Raw genomic sequence first — 13,045 nt, 5'->3', positions numbered from 1 at the left:
TACAGAAAAAATGGTCACTTCTGACTTTCATTACTACCCCAGCTCAGCATTACCACTGAGCTCAAAGAGCCGGGTCTCAGCAGTCTGCCATTCAGATTTCCATCTTTCTGCCCATCCATCCCACCAACAGTGGCCAACCTCCGACCTAGGCATTCAAGTCTAGCACCAAACAGACAAACCCAGGCAGGTGTTCGTAATGCTGGTGGCCAAGGCCAAGCAGATCCACATTGCATTTGGGCAGACAGTAGAAAACCTGCAGAGCCAGAAAGGGTTGGGCCATTTTGTTTAATAAGGTCTCACAACAGTGGGCAAGCACACAGGCAGGGCAAACTGCCTCTCAGGCACACAACAACAAGAATGGCCCCTCACAGGGGCAGGCAGGCAATCCATGCATCTGTAATCCCCAATCTCTCTGAAATGCAAGCACCCATAGCCTTATATAGGCCATACACATGTGGCACAGCCACGCACTCACGTACGTGAGTGCTTGCAGGCAAAGTGCTTACTCCTGGTACCCCACAAGCAAGCCTAACACAGCTGCCCCACATTCTACCCATTTAGGGTTGCTCGCTTCACAACCTACATGACAGGAAACAGACTACCGCAACAACAAAAGTTATACAATAATTACAAAGGTGCCCTTCACAGTGTCTCCCTGAGCACTTTGCCCAGGGTGTCACCTGGAGGCCCACCTCTAACTTCCTACCCCACGGTAGGTGGGAGGAGCTGTGTAGTCCACAGCTGTGTCCATGGAAACTGTAGAGTGTCCTTGGTGCACCTCTACAGCTGGATGAGAACCAGTGCAGGGGGGTCTCCACAGGCTCTGCAGGGCCCCCCAGTCAGGTCTCTAATAGTACTGTTCACAAGCAATATGTCCATCCATCAAGAAAGCCAGTGCTCCTCCTTTGGTCGCAGTCCAAGAGTCAGTTCATGATAAACAGCCCAGCTGTCTGTGCAAATCACCAAGATAAAGGTCCATTACAGGCAACTAGGCACACAGCTCTGTATTAACGGACCTCAGCACCTTTCCACAGTGTGCTGTCTGTTGCCACAAGTCCCATCCAAACCCCTCAACAAGCTCACAGGGCCTGGTGGGGTCAAACACATTCAAGGCCTGTGTCGCCTTAACAGTTCTCTTAGCTGCTGCTGTGAAAAAAAAGCACCTATTACTTTCTAATGCCAACACCTGCTGCACATTAGAAGGGGACCAGTGGATTGCCAATTTCACATGGGGCCTCTGGCCTCTGCCCATCTCTGTTGGGCGGGTCCCTTGCCCTTCCCCCTATTCAAACTGGGACAATCGGTCTTGGGGATCCTGTAGCCTGAACGCCAGCCATTTTCCTGGCAGATGCTGGGCCACCCGCTTCCCCCGCTTTTTCAGTAGCTGGAACCTCTGTTCTGACTCAAGCTGCCACCAAAGCACCAACAAGACTTTATTAGACTTGCCATCTAATTTCGCTCTATCTGCCCAGCCACAATCAAATTACCCATATCTGTGTTCAGGTAACTTTCACAGACCCGTTTCTCTTGTTAGTTGGGGGGCGGGGGGCAGGCAGGCAGCACCCCTCACAGCCTGACGGTCCATCTCTGTTCTGGAGACCATGATGCCATCCACCCCCTGTCCCGCAGCCACACCAAGCAGGCTGCTAGGAGCTCAGTGGGTTTCTGCCTGAATTTTACCCTCAACTCCATCAGCTGTGCCCAGTTGTAGGACCAGATTACAGAGTGCTCCACTACCTGGGGAGGAGGCTGTGGTTGCCCCTGAGGCACTCTTAGCTGCTGGGTCTTTACCTTCTTGGTGACCACAGGCCAGGCTCTGAGTCTGTGGACAGCAGTTTCAGCCTGAGCTTCCCCCTCAGAAGAGAAGGAGTTGGAAATGCGTATTCCGCCAACTCAGAGCCCCTCGACTGGCATGAATGCAGCTCCATCTTCCACACCCACTTCAGCTCCTGTGGCTGCTGGCTCTCAACCTGAAGATGACTCTTGAGCTTCTGAACCCACAGTTGTTTCTCCAACAGCTGTCACTGCCAATGTTCAGCTTCCAGGGGAAACTGCAACTCGTGAACCAATAACTCTTTGTCCACAAAATGCTCCAGTTCCAGGCACTGTTGGTGCTCAGCCTGCACCTCGCACTGCAACTCTCAGACCCGGTCAGCCTCCTTCTCCAGCGATCACTCCAGTTCACATCATTGTTGGTGCTCAGTATGCAGCTCATCCTGGAGCTTTCGACCATGCTCAGCTTCTTGCACAGAGCTCTCGGTTTCTTCTCACAAGATTGTAAAAAACACCCAGCCCACAGTCCCCACCAGGAGAGCCACTGGGAACAGCCACTCCTCTATTCCACCCCTCAAGAGTGTCAGTGGCTCCATACCAATCTGCTCCAAACCCTGCCCACTACTCCAGATGTAATGCTGGTGGCCAAGGCCAGGCAGGTCCACATTGGATTCAGGCAGATGGTAGAAAAACTGCAGAGCCAGAAAGGGTTGGACTATTATTCTGTTTAAAAAGTATCACAACAGCGGACAACCACACAGACAAGGGAAAACCACTTCTCAGGCACACAAACAGCAAGAATGGCCCCTCACTGTTGGGGACCGAATAAATAAACAGGGTATTTTTGCAATCTGTACAGAGATGCTGGGCCCAACCCTCACCTCACCTGCCTAGTTAACAAAGAGCTACACCTGATTCTCATTTGTCTCACCCATGTTTTCCGGAAGAGGCTGGAAGCTCATTTCTTATTAGTGTAAAGTTGGATTTGAATGGTATGGTGTGGGTTGTCTTTGAGTTGCCTTGGAAACTTGATTGAATTGCTAATGGACCACGTTTTTCCATGAATAAAGATGGATGCACTTTTGGGAGCAGTCGCGTTAAGGCTCAGGAAGCATAGAGACTGTTTGCTGTGGCGTCCTCCCTAACCCATCTGTATGTATGTGTGTATGTGTATATATATATATATATATATGTATGTCTCTTTAAGTCCCTGTCTATCATTTATTTCAATTCCATTCCTTTTCCCATTCTGGACCCCGGTATATACTGTCGTGGCTGGACTGCGACACCTCACAGCGGCGGGCAGGCAATCCACGCATCCACAAGCCCCAATCTCTCTGAAGCACAAGCACCCATATCCTTGTATAGGCCGCACACATGGGGTGTAGTCACATGCTCACATATCAATCAGGCAAAGTGCTTGCGCCTGATAACCCTGCGAGCAAGCCTAACACAGCTGCCCCACAGAGGGGCAGAGACAGAACCAGGTTTGTCCCACATCCATGTGTGGTGTTTTTTGGTTTTGTTTTTTTTTTAACCAGAAGGGATATCTCAGCTGTGCAGTTCCTCCTAAGAAAAAAGGGTCCTAGCCACACACCAAGCCTCCAAGCCCAGGGTTCCAGAGCCAGGAAGAGAAGCCCCCATAACTACTAGCTATAAAAACCAGTGACTATTGTGACTGAGTAAGATGGAGGGCTGCTGGAGTCCCAGGAAGCTCCTCTTCAAGGGCCCAGGCACAGACTTACTGACTCACTCCCTCTGAGCTCCAGCACTGGGACAGCAGCTTGAAAGGAGCCAGGGACATATGGGGAGAGACTGGGTTGTCGGGCATCAGGTCAAGAGCTGAAGGGCAGGTTTCTGCCAAACAAAAGTGCTGGCAGAGGCCACTATTCCTTTTCTAAGACACCCTTAAGCCCCTACAGAGCCGGCAGGAGGGTGCCATATCAGAGTTTCTATAAACCTGGCTCACCCTGCCCCATGCTAGTGATTTCCTGAGACACTGCCCCACCTACCTTTTGGGCACACCCAAGCTGTGGCTTTTCCATATGAACAGCCTGTCTTGCCTCATCCTCCAGACTTTCCTAAAATCTCTCAGAAAAGCAGTATGTGACTTCTGCATATCCCATACCCATTGCTAAGTGGCTCCAGCCTTGGCATGAGGGGCACCCAGGTTAACAGCTTGACCTTGCCTAGGCACCTCCAAGCCAAGCACAAGAAGCATCCGTCTGCATATTACTCTAGTTCCAGCTGGGTGGCCCCAGGCAGGACACAGGCAGTGGTTGACCTTGCACCTTCTGGGAGGTCTCAGGGCCAGTGCACCAGATAGACAACCTCAGACCATGCCGGATTACTAGCCTACCACCACTATGAGCAATACACTCATGGGGTAGTCTTGATGAGCCCCGCTGAGGCAAGTACTGCTCTGTACGGTTGACTTCTGAATGGCAACTCTTCCACTGTAGTCATGACTGGTCCTTATTGCCAAACAGCCTGGGGACCAATACCTTCCATTGATGCCAACAGCAAATAAGGCTCAATTATTGTACAATAGGATAATGCACACAGCTGGACCACCCAGCTCAGGTAACAGGGGAGGCTATGCCACTGGGCCCTACAGGACACCTACTACACAAGGCCACCCTACCAAGCCTGGGAGACCTAGCAGCTCCACCTAATACATAGAAACAAACACAGGGAAGCAAAAGAATGCAGAGACTAAGAAACATGTTCCAAATGAAAGAACAGGTGAAATCTCCAGGAAAAGAACTAAACAAAATAGAGACAAGCAATCTATCAGATACAGAGTTCAAAGCACTGGTTATATGGCCCTGGTCAGTTGGCTCAGTGGACAGAGTGTCAGCCTAGAGTATGAATGTCCTGTGTTTATTTCCCATCAGGCCACATAAGAGAAGTAACTCTTTGCTTCTCTTCCCCCCTCTCTCTCCCTTCTCTCTCTTTTCCCTCCCACCATGTGGGGAAGATGTTTTAGGCTTGCTCACAGGTTTACCAGCTGCAAGCACTTTACTTGATTAGTGCATGAGCATGTGGCAGAGGCACATGTGCATAGCCTATGTAAGGCTATGGGTGCTTCCCCTGGGCGGCAATTCTCCCAGATTGCTCTCCCACCATGAGGTGTGGTTTTCCTTTCTCCCTTGCCCTTACTGAGAATAGCAGGTTTTTCTTTATTAGCTCTTTCACTTTTGTGGTTTATTTGCTCACCTGTCTTTGCAAACCTCCAATAAACATGTATGACCCAATACTTTCTGGCTCCATAGTTTCTCTACCATCTGCCTGAATTCCAGTGTGAACCTGCCTGGCCACAGCCACCAGCATTACACACTGACAGTGGCTTGACTGATTCAAGTGTCAACCCCTGTTGCTGAGGATAGCTCAGTTGGTGAGGGCATGTCAGCCTCAGGCACTAAAAATAGCTCAGTTGTTTTGAACATTGGCCCCAGATGGTAGTTGCCACATGGATCCCCATCAGGGCACATGCAAGAATCTGTTTCACTCTCTCACCTCCTCTCACTTAAACACACACACACACATACACACACACACACAAAACACTGGTTATAAGGATTCTCAAAAAACTTAGAGCTTCAACAAAGAAATAATAAGCTTAAGAAATGACACAGAAATCATAAAAAAGAACCATTCAGTAGACTACACCAACTGAAATGAAGAAAAATTTACAGGAAATCAATAGTAAAGTAGATCAAACTGAAAATCAAATCAGCAATTTGGAATATAAGGAAGTAAAAAACAATCAGAACAGCAAAAAAAAAAAAAAACACCAAAAAGATAAAAATAGTGTAAGGAACCTCTAGGACAACTTGAGGCATACTAACATTTGCATCATGGGGGTGCCAGAAGGAGAAGAGAAAGATCAAGGAAATGAAAGCCTATCTGAACAAATGACAAAATACCTCCCTAACCTGGTGAAGGAAACAGACGTCGTGCAAGTCCAAGAAGCACAGAGTCACCAACAAGAGGAACCTAAAAAGGCCCACACCAAGCCACATCATAATTAAAATGCAAAAGTTTAAACACAAAGAAAGAAGTTTAAAAGCAGCAAGAGAAGACTCTGGCTAGTTGGCTCAGTGGCAGAGCATTGGCCCAGTATGTGGAAGTCCCAGATTCAATTCCCGGCCAGGGCACACAGGAGAAGCACCCATCTGTTTCTCCATCCTTCCCCCTCTTCTTTCTCTCAATCTCTCTCTTCCCCTCCCACAGTCAAGGCTCCATTGGGGCAAAGTTGGCCCGGGCACTGCGGATGGTTCCATGGCCACTGCCTCAGGTACTAGAATGACTCCGGTTATAATGGAGCAACGGCCCAGATGGGCAGAGCACTGGCCCCTGGTGGGCATGCCGGGTGGATCCCAGTTGGGCGCGTGTGGTAGTCTGTCTCTCTGCCTCCTCGCTTCTCACTTCAGAAAAGTACAGAAGAAAAAAAAAGCTGCAAGAGAAAAGCAATTAGTTACCTACAAGGGAGTTTCCATAAGACTATCAGCTGATTTCTCAAAAGAAACTTTGCAGGCCAGACAGATTGGCTAGAAATATTCAAAGTGATGAAAAGCAAGGACCTACAACTAAGATTACTCTACCTAGCAAGGCTGTCATTTAGAATCAAAGGACAGATAAAGAGCTTCCCAGACCACAGAAAGATAAGATGTTCATCACCACCAAACCAGTATTACATAAAATGTTAAAGGATCTTCTTTAAGAAGAAGAAAACAATAAATAAAAAATATGAACAATAAAATGGCAACAAATACATATCTATCAACAACTGAATCAAAAAAAACAACAACAAAATGAATGAACAAGCAGAACAGGACATACTCATAGATACAGAGAACATTTTGACAGTTGCCAGTGGGAGGAGTGTTGGGGGATGTATGAAAAAGGTGAAGGGAGTAAGAAGTACAAACTGTTTGTTACAGAATAGTCACGGGGATGTGACGTACAGCAGAGGGAAAATAGTCAATATATACGGTATCAGATGGGTCTGAGACTTACCAGGATGATCACTTAGTTATATAATGTCTAATCACTCACTGGGTTGTACACCTGAAACTGATATAATACTGTATGTTAACTGTAATTTAAAAATATAAAAAATGATTAAAAGAAAAATAGAAACTAGAAAGCCTAAAAAAAAAAAATAGAATCCAAACCCTTTGACCCCAAGCCCAAAACCCTTCCCCCTGCTCAACTCATTCATCACATTAAACTGTTCTCTTCTTCAAAATACTTTTTTATGGAGAAGTGTTCTAAAACTGTTGATTGAAGATAAGGGTCCCAACACTCCTAAGGAATTGAAAAAACCACTATTAAAGCTGTGCTCTAAATTAGAGCACCTAGGGGAGGGTGAAGGTCTGTGTATCATAAAAACCTAGAAAATATATCAGTCCACCTTAGGAAAAATCTCCTCTCTAGTTTAACCAAGATTTACTCTCCTTGGCTGAGCATGATGATACCTGTTGAATTTATAAGTGTATATTTTTGCCTATTCCTTAAATAGCCTGTGTATGCTGGTGGTTTAGCTCACAGTCCATAAATTTCTGAGGCTAAATGTTCTACTTCAGGGTCTAGCAGCCCACTTTTCCCTTGGCTGTGATGTGTTCATGGAAATAAAAGACTTTCAAGTTGGCCTGCCTGCATGGATGCCCACATTGCTTTGATGCCTCTGAGTCAGTCTTCCAAAGTAACATTAGCTTTATGCTCATCGTTGTGTGATGATGAATGGTAAGAGATGGTAACTATATTACATAACAATTGCTGCATAACGAAATACCCCAAAGGTGAATTAAATCAACAATAATCACTTCTTATTTTTTGTGTTTTTTGTTAATATGAGAAGGGCTCAACAGGGTGGTTCTCACTTGTAGTCTCATAAAACTGTAGTAATATGTCCATTGGGTCTGTGATCATCTGAAGACTGGAATACTTGAATAGGACTGCAACATAGCTGATTCTCCTGCCTGTCAAATTGGTGCTGGCTCTAGGCTGGGGGCCTCAGTGCCTCTCCACTGTGTTGTGTGAGTGGTCCAAGGTGAAACATGTATGCCTTTTTGACTAAGGCTCAGAAATCATATACAGTCACTTTCATCATATTCTAGTAATTAAGGAATCTACTGAGTTCTGCCCAGGTTGAAAGGATGAGGAAATAGTCCTCACTGCTTGATGGAGTAACATCAGTGAAACCCACATTGTAAGAATAGCATGTGAGATGAGAGCTATATTGGTTCAACCATCTATGGATAAAATACAGTCTGTCCCTGTAGCTTGTCCTATTCCTTCTGTCTGGTCTTTCTCTTTCTTCTCTTGTTCTTATATTTGTTCAGAAAATAAATTTCATATTTTTTCTTCAAAATATTTACTACTTCTTTCCCCTAACTCTTTATTCCATCTGCCTACATATCAAAGCATAAACATGTTTGTTTTGCTTCTCTCAATATAAGCATTCTTTACTGTGAAGAAAGTGAGGTATATAAACTCAGAGACTTCATAAACACTGATGGAGAAAAGAAAAACCCAAAGGTGATTTTAGGATTTTACTCTAAGATCATAATCCTGCATTTCTTATCATATAAGTAGTAGAGATATTGATCCTCAATGAAGCTGTGTCTTGGCCAGTAAGTAAATAAAATCACACTTTTTCAGTGGCTAGAATAGAACTTCTTTGACTATTATAATAAATACTATGTAGGTGTTAATACAATAGAATATTACTCAGCCTTAAAAAGGAAGGAAATTCTGATACACTACAACATGGATGAACCTTGTAGATAGGAAGTGAAATAACCCAGTCAATAAAAAACATAGTGTATGATGCCACTTACATGAAATATGTATAGAAGTAAAATGTACAGAGATAGAAAGTAGAATACTGGTTTCCAGGGAAGAGAGAACAGGGGCTGTTTTTTAACGGGGGTAGAGTTTTAGTTGGGGAAAATGGAAACTTTCTGGAGATAAACAATGATGATGGTTGCACTACAATGTAAGTGTACTTAATGTCATAGAACCATACACTTAAAAATAGTCAAAATGGTAAATTTTATGTTATATATATTTTCCATGATTAAAAAAATAGTATATATCTATTAGGGGCTTTTTTATATTCCAGGTGCTATATTAAGCATTTTATATGTGTTATTTTATTTAATCTTTATAATAATGCTATGAGGTAAAAATTATTATTCCCATTTTACGCATAAGAAACCTAACACTTGGAGAAGTTGATAACTTTCCATGTAACTGGTAAATGGAGAAGCCAGAATTCTGACTCCAAAGAAACACTTTCAGCCACTGCCCTATCTCTAAATTCATAGAATTAGAATTAGCTGATTCAGGCGAGAGGGAGGTGCATAAACAAAGGTTATAAGTTCTTCATAACATGGGTAGTCTCATGATGTCATCTTTGAGACAATGTAAAAAATATTTTTTCTTTTAACAAGATGTGCTTTTTCATATATTATTGCCCATTCAAATCTTAGTGTACTTTTTCTCAAATATGTAACTCAAAAGTATTGGGGCCACCAGCACTTCTGTAGAAACCAAAATAGTTGGTTTCTAAAGAAATATACGCTTCAAAGAATATCCTTCAAAGAATAGCTAATATAGACCTTCCAGAATTTTCTTTCTGTAGATGAGATTAAGTGGGTACAATACAAGGCACAAAACAAAAAGAGCTAGCAAGAACTATATGAGGAATACTGTAAGACTGTGAAGCAGCTCTCTAACATATCTGAGTAGTTATCCTGAAGTAGCCTCATAATGAATCAGTCTGGAAACATAGCTAACAAGGTAAAACAATGTCCTAGCTACAGAAAGGAATGTTTAAACAAAACTGGATCATGTAGTGTTAGAATTTCCCAGAATATTCATTCTACCAATATTATGGTGTGTTCATTGCTTGATTTGAGGCTAAGATGAGATCCAGTTGGACTTCAGCCAGAGTAATTTTGAGGATATTTGCTCCTGAAATTAAATCCTTTGAGGGGAGAGTATTTTATTGTTAGTGGAAGAACCATAAATGGATAGCTGTATATTCAGTTTTCTTACGCTGCCCAGAACCAGAAGTAGAAGGAAAGAGAAATTCTTCAAGAAAGAGAATGCTCTCTCTCATACTTCAAGTTCTAGAAGGCATCCAGAGTGACCAAATTATCCAATACTTTGCTTGATCTTTTAAGACTTCCTGCCTAGTTCCAAAACCAAAATGGTTTGGTCACCTTTGAGAAACCATTGCATTTAGAGGGATTTGTCCTCCAGAAGAAAAATGTGTGCCCAAGTAGTGACAAAAGAGTGCTAATTAGAAAGTCAGAGCACCTCTGCTCCTCAGCTGCTCCTTTGGTTTTATGTGACTGATAACAGAACACTCACCCCACCAAGGGCTCTCCCAGTGGCCATCTTACTGCCTCTCAGATGAGACCCTTTCTGATGAGTCCCTCTGCTCATAGGGTCCCCACCTAAAGCTTAATGGTAACTTAAAGAAAGATGGTCTTCCAAAATGCAAATTTATTTTACATTGAACTTCACAATGGCAAAGGATTGTCCCATTTTCTCAGGCCAAGCCTTATCACTTTATTACCTGGTTTGCACCTGAGTTGAGTTCATTCTAGCCCTCTCATTCTCTAGAGGTGACACATACTTTTAGTTCTAATTATCCAACAACAGTATAATATCCATGTACACTTTCTGCACTTTAATTTCCACATCTGTTTGGACAACATGATTTTTTGGATCCCTGATTTCTCTGTAAGCAGCTATTATAGAAAGTACACTATAATCCCTTGTTCTCAAGACATACAGCGTACCGAGGAGGAAACATCACAAATGAAAATAGATGGACATTTACAGTCAACACATACTAATATTTGAGACTCGGCCACTGATGTTGAAAGCTGAAGATAAGTTCTTTAGATGTTTATCTCGAAGGATGTTTTAATAGCAAAAATTGTCCTGGCATGACAAAAAGAGAGCTCTACCAGGTGGCAGAATGGCTCATGTGAGGGGCAGTCGGTGTAGTTAAAATCCCTATACCCACAGTTGTATATGAGTTACAGGATATGATAGGGTGTTCTTCACACAGCAGGAATGTGTGTACACATATACATCCCTATGTCAAATTTGAATCTAATTTCACTGAGGACTACTAGAAAAGCAAGATAATTTTTTAAATTTACATAAAAGCTTGAGGAAGTCTTTAAAAATTAAAAATTACTGAACTAAAATTTAAGAGAAGATAAAACACCAAAGAGCTAAACATGGTATTAGGTATTGCCTTCCACTTGGGACCTCTGAAGGAAATGACTGAGAGGCTAGGTTATGTTTTGGGCAGCTTTAATGTGATTGCTAGGGGGACAAACGTGGAGATCAGGGCTGACTATGTTTAAATCTGATAAAAGCCCCTTGTTTGGGGTTAATATAGTGGTTCTCAAATAAATACCAGGTGGCATTTGGCATAACTGGAGACATTTTCTTATTGTCATTACTAGGAAGAGGTCCTATTGGCATCTATTGGGAAGAGGCTGAGACCCTACTGAACGTTCTGTAAGGCATGGAACATCCCCCTACAATAAGGAATCACCCAGCTTGATATGTCGATAGTGCTGTGGTAAGATGATACTAGATTGCTAGTGCTCTCAGGTGCCTAGAACAACAAACATAAATTCTTTCTGAAAGAATGAAATCTTATCCTACTTCTGTAGAAACAAACCAATTTTTCAAATGAAATGGCTGTCACACAAGGATAAACAACGAGGAGACAACAATCATGAATGAGGGTCAACAGGAACAATGCTCAGTGAAAGCAAACATGCAGAGGCGCTGGGTTTTAAAACTGTCAGCTTACCAAGTCCAAGGAATAGAAATAAAAGATTGGAAATTTTGACAGAGAACTGAGAGCCACAAAAAAATGACAGGCAAATTTGTGAAAGAGGAAATTCAGCACTGAAAAATACCACAGTCCCAATTAAGAATGCAGTGGATGGGTGTGACAGAAAATTAGAAAGAATTTAATAGAGAACTGGTAAACTGGAAGGCAAATGAGAAGAAAATATTCAAAATGAAACCCAGATAGATAAGAGACTGAAGAGAAGGTAAGAAAAGCAGACAAAACAGAAGTAATCAAGCAATAACAGCAGAGTTAATGATAGAATTTCTCCAAATTAAAGACATGAACCAGCAGATTCAAGTAGGTGAAAGAATTCCAAGCAGTATAAAGGAAAACAATTCACTCCTACACACACCACAATTAAACTTCAGGAAGCAAAAACAAAAATAAAATCTTAAGAGATAAAGATTTGCTTGTGGTGACACAGTGAGTGGATAGAGTTGACCTGGAATGCTGAGGTCCCAGTTTGAAACCCTGGGCTTACTTGATCAAGGCACAAGTGATAAGCAATCAGTGAACAACTAAAGTGAAGCAATTATGAGTTGATACTTCTTGTGCCACCTCCCCTTCTCTCTGTAAAATCAATCAATAAAAAATTTTTAAATGTATTATAAAAAAGAGCTTAAAGATTTTTGAACAGTATGCAAAAATTTACCAACCATATTGATAAATTTTTATGTTAAAATTAAGACCTTCTCTTCATCAAAAAATATCTGTAAGGCACAGACTGGGAGAAGATATTTGTAACACAAATTTCTGATAAAAGGCTTCCATCCAGAATATATAGAGAACTCCTATAAATTCATATGAAAAGACCCCAAATAATGTAATAAAACAATCAACAAGAAACTAAACAAAAGAGGATATCCAAATGGGCAATGCACTTTTGAAGAAATACTCAACCTCATTATTGACCAAGGAAGTCCAAATTAAAATTACAATGAGATTATTACTGTGATTTAAGATAGGGTGAGACAAAAGTAAGTTTATAGTTGTATGTATGGAAAATAATACAATTAATAATAATACAAGAATAAACTGTGTTTAGCATACTCAGAACTGCAACCCTACTTTGGACCCACCGTGTATGCACCAGGATAGTTGAAAATAAAAAAGACTGTCAGTACCCAGCCTTGGTGAAAATACAAAGCAAGGAAACTTATACTGTTATAGAGAATGTATACTAAGATGACTACTTTAGAAAAATAGTTTGGTATTACCTTCTAAAACTGAGCAAACACACATTTCGTGAGCTAGCTATTTCATTCACAGATAAATGCTCAACAAAAGTACAAGCACTTTTGCACAAAGATACGCATGCAACAATGTTTAAAGCAGCTTCATTCATAATAGCCAAAATTGGAAAATGAG

This window comes from Saccopteryx leptura, chromosome 6, assembly GCF_036850995.1.
Source record: "Saccopteryx leptura isolate mSacLep1 chromosome 6, mSacLep1_pri_phased_curated, whole genome shotgun sequence".
Lineage (NCBI taxonomy): Eukaryota > Metazoa > Chordata > Mammalia > Chiroptera > Emballonuridae > Saccopteryx > Saccopteryx leptura.
This window is presented reverse-complemented; position numbering follows the sequence as displayed.